A 12,166-nucleotide genomic window follows, 5' to 3' on the forward strand; every position below is an offset into this window, starting at 1 on the left:
ACATTGTGAACACTTCTGCTTCCCAGGCACAGAGAAGGTGCTAGCTGGGAATTCTCTGCCTGCCTTTCCCCAGTGCTCTGCAAGCTCTCCAGGGCAACAGAAAATGTGGGGCTCTGTGCTTTCTTTCGTTCTGAACAAGTGTTAGTGTTTTCTGCAGCGACGCAAATACGATTCTGCGCAACAATGGGAACACTTCTCCTTCCCAGGCACAGAGAAGGTGCTAGCAGGGAATTCTCTGCCTGCCTTTCCCCAGTGCTCTGCAAGCTCTCCAGGGCAACAGAAAATGTGGGGCTCTGTGCTTTCTTTCGTTCTGAAAAATTGTTTGTGTTTTCAGCAGAAAAGCAATTCTGCGCAACAATGGGAACACTTCTGCTTCCCAGGCACAGAGAAGGTGCTAGCAGGGAATTCTCTGCCTGCCTTTCCCCAGTGCTCTGCAAGCTCTCCAGGGCAACAGAAAATGTGGGGCTCTGTGCTTTCTTTCGTTCTGAAAAAGTGTTAGTGCTTTCTACAGCAACGCAAATGCGATTCTGCGCAACAATGGGAACACTTCTCCTTCCAGGCACAGAGAAGGTGCTAGCAGGGAATTCTCTGCCTGCCTTTCCCCAGTGCTCTGCAAGCTCTCCAGGGCAACAGCAAATGTGGGGCTCTGTGCTTTCTTTCGTTCTGAACAAGTGTTAGTGTTTTCAGCGGAAAAGCGATTCTGCGCAACAATGGGAACACTTTTCATTAACAGGCACAGAGAAGGTGCTAGCAGGGAATTCTCTGCCTGCCTTTCCCCAGTGCTCTGCAAGCTCTCCAGGGCAACAGCAAATGTGGGGCTCTGTGCTTTCTTTCGTTCTGAACAAGTTTTAGTGTTTTCTGCAGCGACTCAAATACGATTCTGCGCAACAATGGGAACACTTCTCCTTCCCAGGCACAGAGAAGGTGCTAGCAGGAAATTCTCTGCCTGCCTTTCCCCACTGCTCTGCAAGCTCTCCAGGGCAACAGCAAATGTGGGGCTCTGTGCTTTCTGTTGTTCTGAAAAAGTGTTATTGTTTTCTGCGGAAAAGCGATTCTGCGCAACAATGGGAACACTTCTCCTTCCCAGGCACAGAGAAGGTGCTAGCAGGGAATTCTCTGCCTGCCTTTCCCCAGTGCTCTGCAAGCTCTCCAGGACAACATAAAATCTGGGGCTCTGTGCTTTCTTTCCTTCTGAACAAGTGTTACTGTGTTCTGCACAAAAGCGATTCTGCGAAGCTATGTGAACACTTCTGCTTCCCAGGCACAGAGAAGGTGCTAGCAGGGAATTCTCTGCCTGCCTTTCCCCAGTGCTCTGCAAGCTCTCCAGGGCAACATAAAATCTGGGGCTCTGTGCTTTCTTTCCTTCTGAACAAGTGTTACTGTTTTCTGCACAAAAGCGATTCTTGCGAAGCAATGTGAACACTTCTGCTTCCCAGGCACAGAGAAGGTGCTAACAGGGAATTCTCTGCCTGCCTTTCCCCAGTGCTCTGCAAGCTCTCCAGGACAACATAAAATCTGGGGCTCTGCGCTTTCTTTCGTTCTGAACAAGTGTTACTGTTTTCTGCACAAAAGCGATTCTGCGAAGCAATGTGAACAGGCACAGAGAAGGTGCTAGCAGGGAATTCTCTGCCTGCCTTTCCCCAGTGCTCTGCAAGCTCTCCAGGGCAACAGCAAATGTGGGGCTCTGTGCTTTCTTTCGTTCTGAACAAGTTTTAGTGTTTTCTGCAGCGACGCAAATACGATTCTGCGCAACAATGGGAACACTTCTCCTTCCCAGGCACAGAGAAGGTGCTAGCAGGGAATTCTCTGCCTGCCTTTCCCCAGTGCTCTGCAAGCTCTCCAGGGCAACAGCAAATGTGGGGCTCTGTGCTTTCTTTCGTTCTGAACAAGTTTTAGTGTTTTCTGCAGCGACGCAAATACGATCCTGCGCAACAATGGGAACACTTCTCCTTCCCAGGCACAGAGAAGGTGCTAGCAGGGAATTCTCTGCCTGCCTTTCCCCAGTGCTCTGCAAGCTCTCCAGGGCAACAGCAAATGTGGGGCTCTGTGCTTTCTTTCGTTCTGAACAAGTGTTATTGTTTTCTGCGGAAAAGCGATTCTGCGCAACATTGGGAACACTTCAGCTTCCCGGGCACAGAGAAGGTGCTAGCAGGGAATTCTCTGCCTGCCTTTCCCCAGTGCTCTGCAAGCTCTCCAGGGCAACAGTAAATGTGGGGATCTGTGCTTTCTTTCGTTCTGAAAAAGTTTTAGTGTTTTCTGCAGCGACGCAAATACGATTCTGCGCAACAATGGGAACACTTCTCCTTCCCAGGCACAGAGAAAGTGCTAGCAGGGAATTCTCTGCCTGCCTTTCCCCAGTGCTCTGCAAGCTCTCCAGGGCAACAGAAAATGTGGGGCTCTGTGCTTTCTTTCCTTCTGAACAAGTGTTAGTGTTTTCAGCGGAAAAGCCATTCTGCGCAACAATGGGAACACTTCTCCTTCCCAGGCACAGAGAAGGTGCTAGCAGGGAATTCTCTGCCTGCCTTTCCCCAGTGCTCTGCAAGCTCTCCAGGGAAACAGAAAATGTGGGGCTCTGTGCTTTCTTTCGTTCTGAACAAGTGTTTGTGTTTTCAGCGGAAAAGCCATTCTGCGCAACAATGGGAACACTTTTCATTACCAGGCACAGAGAAGGTGCTAGCAGGGAATTCTCTGCCTGCCTTTCCCCAGTGCTCTGCAAGCTCTCCAGGGCAACAGCAAATGTGGGGCTCTGTGCTTTCTTTCGTTCTGAACAAGTTTTAGTGTTTTCTGCAGCGACGCAAATACGATTCTGCGCAACAATGGGAACACTTCTCCTTCCCAGGCACAGAGAAGGTACTAGCAGGGAATTCTCTGCCTGCCTTTCCCCAGTGCTCTGCAAGCTCTCCAGGGCAACAGCAAATGTGGGGCTCTGTGCTTTCTTTCGTTCTGAACAAGTTTTAGTGTTTTCTGCAGCGACGCAAATACGATTCTGCGCAACAATGGGAACACTTCTCCTTCCCAGGCACAGAGAAGGTGCTAGCAGGGAATTCTCTGCCTGCCTTTCCCCAGTGCTCTGCAAGCTCTCCAGGGCAACAGCAAATGTGGGGCTCTGTGCTTTCTTTCGTTCTGAACAAGTTTTAGTGTTTTCTGCAGCGACGCAAATACGATTCTGCGCAACAATGGGAACACTTCTCCTTTCCAGGCACAGAGAAAGTGCTAGCAGGGAATTCTCTGCCTGCCTTTCCCCAGTGCTCTGCAAGCTCTCCAGGGCAACAGCAAATGTGGGGCTCTGTGCTTTCTTTCGTTCTGAACAAGTTTTAGTGTTTTCTGCAGCGACGCAAATACGATTCTGCGCAACAATGCGAACACTTCTCCTTCCCAGGCACAGAGAAGGTGCTAGCAGGAAATTCTCTGCCTGCCTTTCCCCAGTGCTCTGCAAGCTCTCCAGGGCAAAAGCAAATGTGGGGCTCTGTGCATTCTTTCGTTCTGAAAAAGTGTTAGTGTTTTCAGCGGAAAAGCAATTCTGCGCAACAATGGGAACACTTCTCCTTCCCAGGCACAGAGAAGGTGCTAGCAGGGAATTCTCTGCCTGCCTTTCCCCAGTGCTCTGCAAGCTCTCCAGGGCAACAGCAAATGTGGGGCTCTGTGCTTCCTTTCGTTCTTGAAAAAGTGTTAGTGTTTTCTACAGCAACGCAAATGCGATTCTGCGCAACAATGGAAACACTTCTCCTTCCCAGGCACAGAGAAGGTGCTAGCAGGGAATTCTCTGCCTGCCTTTCCCCAGTGCTCTGCAAGCTCTCCAGGGCAAAAGCAAATGTGGGGCTCTGTGCTTTCTTTCGTTCTGAACAAGTGTTAGTGTTTTCAGCGGAAAAGCCATTCTGCGCAACAATGGGAACACTTCTCCTTCCCAGGCACAGAGAAGGTGCTAGCAGGGAATTCTCTGCCTGCCTTTCCCCAGTGCTCTGCAAGCTCTCCAGGGCAACAGCAAATGTGGGGCTCTGTGCTTTCTTTCGTTCTGAACAAGTGTTAGTGTTTTCTGCAGAGAAGCGATTCTGCACAACATTGTGAACACTTCTGCTTACCAGGCACAGAGAAGGTGCTAGCAGGGAATTCTCTGCCTGCCTTTCCCCAGTGCTCTGCAAGCTCTCCAGGGCAACAGCAAATGTGGGGCTCTGTGCTTTCTTTCGTTCTGAACAAGTTTTAGTGTTTTCTGCAGCGACGCAAATACGATTCTGCGCAACAATGCGAACACTTCTCCTTCCCAGGCACAGAGAAGGTGCTAGCAGGGACTTCTCTGCCTGCCTTTCCCCAGTGCTCTGCAAGCTCTCCAGGGCAACAGCAAATGTGGGGCTCTGTGCTTTCTTTCGTTCTGAAAAAGTGTTAGTGTTTTCAGCGCAAAAGCAATTCTGCGCAACAATGGGAACACTTCTCCTTCCCAGGCACAGAGAAGGTGCTAGCAGGGCATTCTCTGCCTGCCTTTCCCCAGTGCTCTGCAAGCTCTCCAGGGCAACAGCAAATGTGGGGCTCTGTGCTTTCTTTCGTTCTGAAAAAGTGTTATTGTTTTCTGCGGAAAAGCGATTCTGCGCAACAATGGGAACACTTCTCCTTCCCAGGCACAGAGAAGGTGCTAGCAGGGAATTCTCTGCCTGCCTTTCCCCAGTGCTCTGCAAGCTCTCCACGGCAACAGCAAATGTGGGGCTCTGTGCTTTCTTTCGTTCTGAACAAGTTTTAGTGTTTTCTGCAGCGATGCAAATACGATTCTGCGCAACAATGGGAACACTTCTCCTTCCCAGGCACAGAGAAGGTGCTAGCAGGGAATTCTCTGCCTGCCTTTCCCCAGTGCTCTGCAAGCTCTCCAGGGAAACAGCAAATGTGGGGCTCTGTGCTTTCTTTCGTTCTGAAAAAGTCTTAGTGTTTTCTGCGGAAAAGCGATTCTGCGCAACAATGGGAACACTCTCCTTCCCAGGCACAGAGAAGGTGCTAGCAGGGAATTCTCTGCCTGCCTTTCCCCAGTGCTCTGCAAGCTCTCCAGGGCAAAAGCAAATGTGGGGCTCTGTGCATTCTTTCGTTCTGAAAAAGTGTTATTGTTTTCTGCGGAAAACCGATTCTGCGCAACATTGGGAACACTTCAGCTTCCCGGGCACAGAGAAGGTGCTAGCAGGGAATTCTCTGCCTGCCTTTCCCCAGTGCTCTGCAAGCTCTCCAGGGCAACAGCAAATGTGGGGCTCTGTGCTTTCTTTCGTTCTGAACAAGTGTTATTGTTTTCTGCGGAAAAGCGATTCTGCGCAACATTGGGAACACTTCAGCTTCCCGGGCACAGAGAAGGTGCTAGCAGGGAATTCTCTGCCTGCCTTTCCCCAGTGCTCTGCAAGCTCTCCAGGGCAACAGAAAATGTGGGGATCTGTGCTTTCTTTCGTTCTGAAAAAGTTTTAGTGTTTTCTGCAGCGACGCAAATACGATTCTGCGCAACAATGGGAACACTTCTCCTTCCCAGGCACAGAGAAAGTGCTAGCAGGGAATTCTCTGCCTGCCTTTCCCCAGTGCTCTGCAAGCTCTCCAGGGCAACAGAAAATGTGGGGCTCTGTGCTTTCTTTCGTTCTGAACAAGTGTTAGTGTTTTCAGCGGAAAAGCCATTCTGCGCAACAATGGGAACACTTCTCCTTCCCAGGCACAGAGAAGGTGCTAGCAGGGAATTCTCTGCCTGCCTTTCCCCAGTGCTCTGCAAGCTCTCCAGGGCAACAGAAAATGTGGGGCTCTGTGCTTTCTTTCGTTCTGAACAAGTGTTTGTGTTTTCAGCGGAAAAGCCATTCTGCGCAACAATGGGAACACTTTTCATTACCAGGCACAGAGAAGGTGCTAGCAGGGACTTCTCTGCCTGGCTTTCCCCAGTGCTCGGCAAGCTCTCCAGGGCAACAGCAAATGTGGGGCTCTGTGCTTTCTTTCGTTCTGAAAAAGTGTTAGTGTTTTCTGCAGCGACGCAAATACGATTCTGCGCAACAATGGGAACACTTCTCCTTCCCAGGCACAGAGAAGGTGCTAGCAGGGAATTCTCTGCCTGCCTTTCCCCAGTGCTCTGCAAGCTCTCCAGGGCAACAGCAAATGTGGGGCTCTGTGCTTTCTTTCGTTCTGAACAAGTTTTAGTGTTTTCTGCAGCGACGCAAATACGATCCTGCGCAACAATGGGAACACTTCTCCTTCCCAGGCACAGAGAAGGTGCTAGCAGGGAATTCTCTGCCTGCCTTTCCCCAGTGCTCTGCAAGCTCTCCAGGGCAACAGCAAATGTGGGGCTCTGTGCTTTCTTTCGTTCTGAACAAGTGTTATTGTTTTCTGCGGAAAAGCGATTCTGCGCAACATTGGGAACACTTCAGCTTCCCGGGCACAGAGAAGGTGCTAGCAGGGAATTCTCTGCCTGCCTTTCCCCAGTGCTCTGCAAGCTCTCCAGGGCAAAAGCAAATGTGGGGCTCTGTGCTTTCTTTCGTTCTGAACAAGTGTTAGTGTTTTCAGCGGAAAAGCCATTCTGCGCAACAATGGGAACACTTCTCCTTCCCAGGCACAGAGAAGGTGCTAGCAGGGAATTCTCTGCCTGCCTTTCCCCAGTGCTCTGCAAGCTCTCCAGGGCAACAGCAAATGTGGGGCTCTGTGCTTTCTTTCGTTCTGAACAAGTGTTAGTGTTTTCTGCAGAGAAGCGATTCTGCACAACATTGTGAACACTTCTGCTTACCAGGCACAGAGAAGGTGCTAGCAGGGAATTCTCTGCCTGCCTTTCCCCAGTGCTCTGCAAGCTCTCCAGGGCAACAGCAAATGTGGGGCTCTGTGCTTTCTTTCGTTCTGAACAAGTTTTAGTGTTTTCTGCAGCGACGCAAATACGATTCTGCGCAACAATGGGAACACTTCTCCTTCCCAGGCACAGAGAAGGTGCTAGCAGGGAATTCTCTGCCTGCCTTTCCCCAGTGCTCTGCAAGCTCTCCAGGGCAACAGCAAATGTGGGGCTCTGTGCTTTCTTTCGTTCTGAACAAGTTTTAGTGTTTTCTGCAGCGACGCAAATACGATCCTGCGCAACAATGGGAACACTTCTCCTTCCCAGGCACAGAGAAGGTGCTAGCAGGGAATTCTCTGCCTGCCTTTCCCCAGTGCTCTGCAAGCTCTCCAGGGCAACAGCAAATGTGGGGCTCTGTGCTTTCTTTCGTTCTGAACAAGTTTTAGTGTTTTCTGCAGCGACGCAAATACGATTCTGCGCAACAATGGGAACACTTCTCCTTTCCAGGCACAGAGAAAGTGCTAGCAGGGAATTCTCTGCCTGCCTTTCCCCAGTGCTCTGCAAGCTCTCCAGGGCAACAGCAAATGTGGGGCTCTGTGCTTTCTTTCGTTCTGAACAAGTTTTAGTGTTTTCTGCAGCGACGCAAATACGATTCTGCGCAACAATGCGAACACTTCTCCTTCCCAGGCACAGAGAAGGTGCTAGCAGGGAATTCTCTGCCTGCCTTTCCCCAGTGCTCTGCAAGCTCTCCAGGGCAACAGCAAATGTGGGGCTCTGTGCTTCCTTTCGTTCTTGAAAAAGTGTTAGTGTTTTCTACAGCAACGCAAATGCGATTCTGCGCAACAATGGGAACACTTCTCCTTCCCAGGCACAGAGAAGGTGCTAGCAGGGAATTCTCTGCCTGCCTTTCCCCAGTGCTCTGCAAGCTCTCCAGGGCAAAAGCAAATGTGGGGCTCTGTGCTTTCTTTCGTTCTGAACAAGTGTTAGTGTTTTCAGCGGAAAAGCCATTCTGCGCAACAATGGGAACACTTCTCCTTCCCAGGCACAGAGAAGGTGCTAGCAGGGAATTCTCTGCCTGCCTTTCCCCAGTGCTCTGCAAGCTCTCCAGGGCAACAGCAAATGTGGGGCTCTGTGCTTTCTTTCGTTCTGAACAAGTGTTAGTGTTTTCTACAGCAACGCAAATACGATTCTGCGCAACAATGGGAACACTTCTCCTTTCCAGGCACAGAGAAAGTGCTAGCAGGGAATTCTCTGCCTGCCTTTCCCCAGTGCTCTGCAAGCTCTCCAGGGCAACAGCAAATGTGGGGCTCTGTGCTTTCTTTCGTTCTGAACAAGTTTTAGTGTTTTCTGCAGCGACGCAAATACGATTCTGCGCAACAATGCGAACACTTCTCCTTCCCAGGCACAGAGAAGGTGCTAGCAGGGAATTCTCTGCCTGCCTTTCCCCAGTGCTCTGCAAGCTCTCCAGGGCAACAGCAAATGTGGGGCTCTGTGCTTCCTTTCGTTCTTGAAAAAGTGTTAGTGTTTTCTACAGCAACGCAAATGCGATTCTGCGCAACAATGGGAACACTTCTCCTTCCCAGGCACAGAGAAGGTGCTAGCAGGGAATTCTCTGCCTGCCTTTCCCCAGTGCTCTGCAAGCTCTCCAGGGCAAAAGCAAATGTGGGGCTCTGTGCTTTCTTTCGTTCTGAACAAGTGTTAGTGTTTTCAGCGGAAAAGCCATTCTGCGCAACAATGGGAACACTTCTCCTTCCCAGGCACAGAGAAGGTGCTAGCAGGGAATTCTCTGCCTGCCTTTCCCCAGTGCTCTGCAAGCTCTCCAGGGCAACAGCAAATGTGGGGCTCTGTGCTTTCTTTCGTTCTGAACAAGTGTTAGTGTTTTCTGCAGAGAAGCGATTCTGCACAACATTGTGAACACTTCTGCTTACCAGGCACAGAGAAGGTGCTAGCAGGGAATTCTCTGCCTGCCTTTCCCCAGTGCTCTGCAAGCTCTCCAGGGCAACAGCAAATGTGGGGCTCTGTGCTTTCTTTCGTTCTGAACAAGTTTTAGTGTTTTCTGCAGCGACGCAAATACGATTCTGCGCAACAATGGGAACACTTCTCCTTCCCAGGCACAGAGAAGGTGCTAGCAGGGAATTCTCTGCCTGCCTTTCCCCAGTGCTCTGCAAGCTCTCCAGGGCAACAGCAAATGTGGGGCTCTGTGCTTTCTTTCGTTCTGAACAAGTTTTAGTGTTTTCTGCAGCGACGCAAATACGATCCTGCGCAACAATGGGAACACTTCTCCTTCCCAGGCACAGAGAAGGTGCTAGCAGGGAATTCTCTGCCTGCCTTTCCCCAGTGCTCTGCAAGCTCTCCAGGGCAACAGCAAATGTGGGGCTCTGTGCTTTCTTTCGTTCTGAACAAGTGTTATTGTTTTCTGCGGAAAAGCGATTCTGCGCAACATTGGGAACACTTCAGCTTCCCGGGCACAGAGAAGGTGCTAGCAGGGAATTCTCTGCCTGCCTTTCCCCAGTGCTCTGCAAGCTCTCCAGGGCAACAGAAAATGTGGGGATCTGTGCTTTCTTTCGTTCTGAAAAAGTTTTAGTGTTTTCTGCAGCGACGCAAATACGATTCTGCGCAACAATGGGAACACTTCTCCTTCCCAGGCACAGAGAAAGTGCTAGCAGGGAATTCTCTGCCTGCCTTTCCCCAGTGCTCTGCAAGCTCTCCAGGGCAACAGAAAATGTGGGGCTCTGTGCTTTCTTTCGTTCTGAACAAGTGTTAGTGTTTTCAGCGGAAAAGCCATTCTGCGCAACAATGGGAACACTTCTCCTTCCCAGGCACAGAGAAGGTGCTAGCAGGGAATTCTCTGCCTGCCTTTCCCCAGTGCTCTGCAAGCTCTCCAGGGAAACAGAAAATGTGGGGCTCTGTGCTTTCTTTCGTTCTGAACAAGTGTTTGTGTTTTCAGCGGAAAAGCCATTCTGCGCAACAATGGGAACACTTTTCATTACCAGGCACAGAGAAGGTGCTAGCAGGGAATTCTCTGCCTGCCTTTCCCCAGTGCTCTGCAAGCTCTCCAGGGCAACAGCAAATGTGGGGCTCTGTGCTTTCTTTCATTCTGAACAAGTGTTTGTGTTTTCAGCGGAAAAGCCATTCTGCGCAACAATGGGAACACTTTTCATTACCAGGCACAGAGAAGGTGCTAGCAGGGAATTCTCTGCCTGCCTTTCCCCAGTGCTCTGCAAGCTCTCCAGGGCAACAGCAAATGTGGGGCTCTGTGCTTTCTTTCGTTCTGAACAAGTTTTAGTGTTTTCTGCAGCGACGCAAATACGATTCTGCGCAACAATGGGAACACTTCTCCTTCCCAGGCACAGAGAAGGTACTAGCAGGGAATTCTCTGCCTGCCTTTCCCCAGTGCTCTGCAAGCTCTCCAGGGCAACAGCAAATGTGGGGCTCTGTGCTTTCTTTCGTTCTGAACAAGTTTTAGTGTTTTCTGCAGCGACGCAAATACGATTCTGCGCAACAATGGGAACACTTCTCCTTCCCAGGCACAGAGAAGGTGCTAGCAGGGAATTCTCTGCCTGCCTTTCCCCAGTGCTCTGCAAGCTCTCCAGGGCAACAGCAAATGTGGGGCTCTGTGCTTTCTTTCGTTCTGAACAAGTTTTAGTGTTTTCTGCAGCGACGCAAATACGATTCTGCGCAACAATGGGAACACTTCTCCTTTCCAGGCACAGAGAAAGTGCTAGCAGGGAATTCTCTGCCTGCCTTTCCCCAGTGCTCTGCAAGCTCTCCAGGGCAACAGCAAATGTGGGGCTCTGTGCTTTCTTTCGTTCTGAACAAGTTTTAGTGTTTTCTGCAGCGACGCAAATACGATTCTGCGCAACAATGGGAACACTTCTCCTTCCCAGGCACAGAGAAGGTGCTAGCAGGAAATTCTCTGCCTGCCTTTCCCCAGTGCTCTGCAAGCTCTCCAGGGCAAAAGCAAATGTGGGGCTCTGTGCATTCTTTCGTTCTGAAAAAGTGTTAGTGTTTTCAGCGGAAAAGCAATTCTGCGCAACAATGGGAACACTTCTCCTTCCCAGGCACAGAGAAGGTGCTAGCAGGGAATTCTCTGCCTGCCTTTCCCCAGTGCTCTGCAAGCTCTCCAGGGCAACAGCAAATGTGGGGCTCTGTGCTTCCTTTCGTTCTTGAAAAAGTGTTAGTGTTTTCTACAGCAACGCAAATGCGATTCTGCGCAACAATGGGAACACTTCTCCTTCCCAGGCACAGAGAAGGTGCTAGCAGGGAATTCTCTGCCTGCCTTTCCCCAGTGCTCTGCAAGCTCTCCAGGGCAAAAGCAAATGTGGGGCTCTGTGCTTTCTTTCGTTCTGAACAAGTGTTAGTGTTTTCAGCGGAAAAGCCATTCTGCGCAACAATGGGAACACTTCTCCTTCCCAGGCACAGAGAAGGTGCTAGCAGGGAATTCTCTGCCTGCCTTTCCCCAGTGCTCTGCAAGCTCTCCAGGGCAACAGCAAATGTGGGGCTCTGTGCTTTCTTTCGTTCTGAACAAGTGTTAGTGTTTTCTGCAGAGAAGCGATTCTGCACAACATTGTGAACACTTCTGCTTACCAGGCACAGAGAAGGTGCTAGCAGGGAATTCTCTGCCTGCCTTTCCCCAGTGCTCTGCAAGCTCTCCAGGGCAACAGCAAATGTGGGGCTCTGTGCTTTCTTTCGTTCTGAACAAGTTTTAGTGTTTTCTGCAGCGACGCAAATACGATTCTGCGCAACAATGCGAACACTTCTCCTTCCCAGGCACAGAGAAGGTGCTAGCAGGGACTTCTCTGCCTGCCTTTCCCCAGTGCTCTGCAAGCTCTCCAGGGCAACAGCAAATGTGGGGCTCTGTGCTTTCTTTCGTTCTGAAAAAGTGTTAGTGTTTTCAGCGCAAAAGCAATTCTGCGCAACAATGGGAACACTTCTCCTTCCCAGGCACAGAGAAGGTGCTAGCAGGGCATTCTCTGCCTGCCTTTCCCCAGTGCTCTGCAAGCTCTCCAGGGCAACAGCAAATGTGGGGCTCTGTGCTTTCTTTCGTTCTGAAAAAGTGTTATTGTTTTCTGCGGAAAAGCGATTCTGCGCAACAATGGGAACACTTCTCCTTCCCAGGCACAGAGAAGGTGCTAGCAGGGAATTCTCTGCCTGCCTTTCCCCAGTGCTCTGCAAGCTCTCCACGGCAACAGCAAATGTGGGGCTCTGTGCTTTCTTTCGTTCTGAACAAGTTTTAGTGTTTTCTGCAGCGATGCAAATACGATTCTGCGCAACAATGGGAACACTTCTCCTTCCCAGGCACAGAGAAGGTGCTAGCAGGGAATTCTCTGCCTGCCTTTCCCCAGTGCTCTGCAAGCTCTCCAGGGAAACAGCAAATGTGGGGCTCTGTGCTTTCTTTCGTTCTGAAAAAGT

This window comes from Strix aluco, chromosome 5, assembly GCF_031877795.1.
Source record: "Strix aluco isolate bStrAlu1 chromosome 5, bStrAlu1.hap1, whole genome shotgun sequence".
In the NCBI taxonomy this organism is placed as follows: Eukaryota; Metazoa; Chordata; class Aves; order Strigiformes; family Strigidae; genus Strix; species Strix aluco.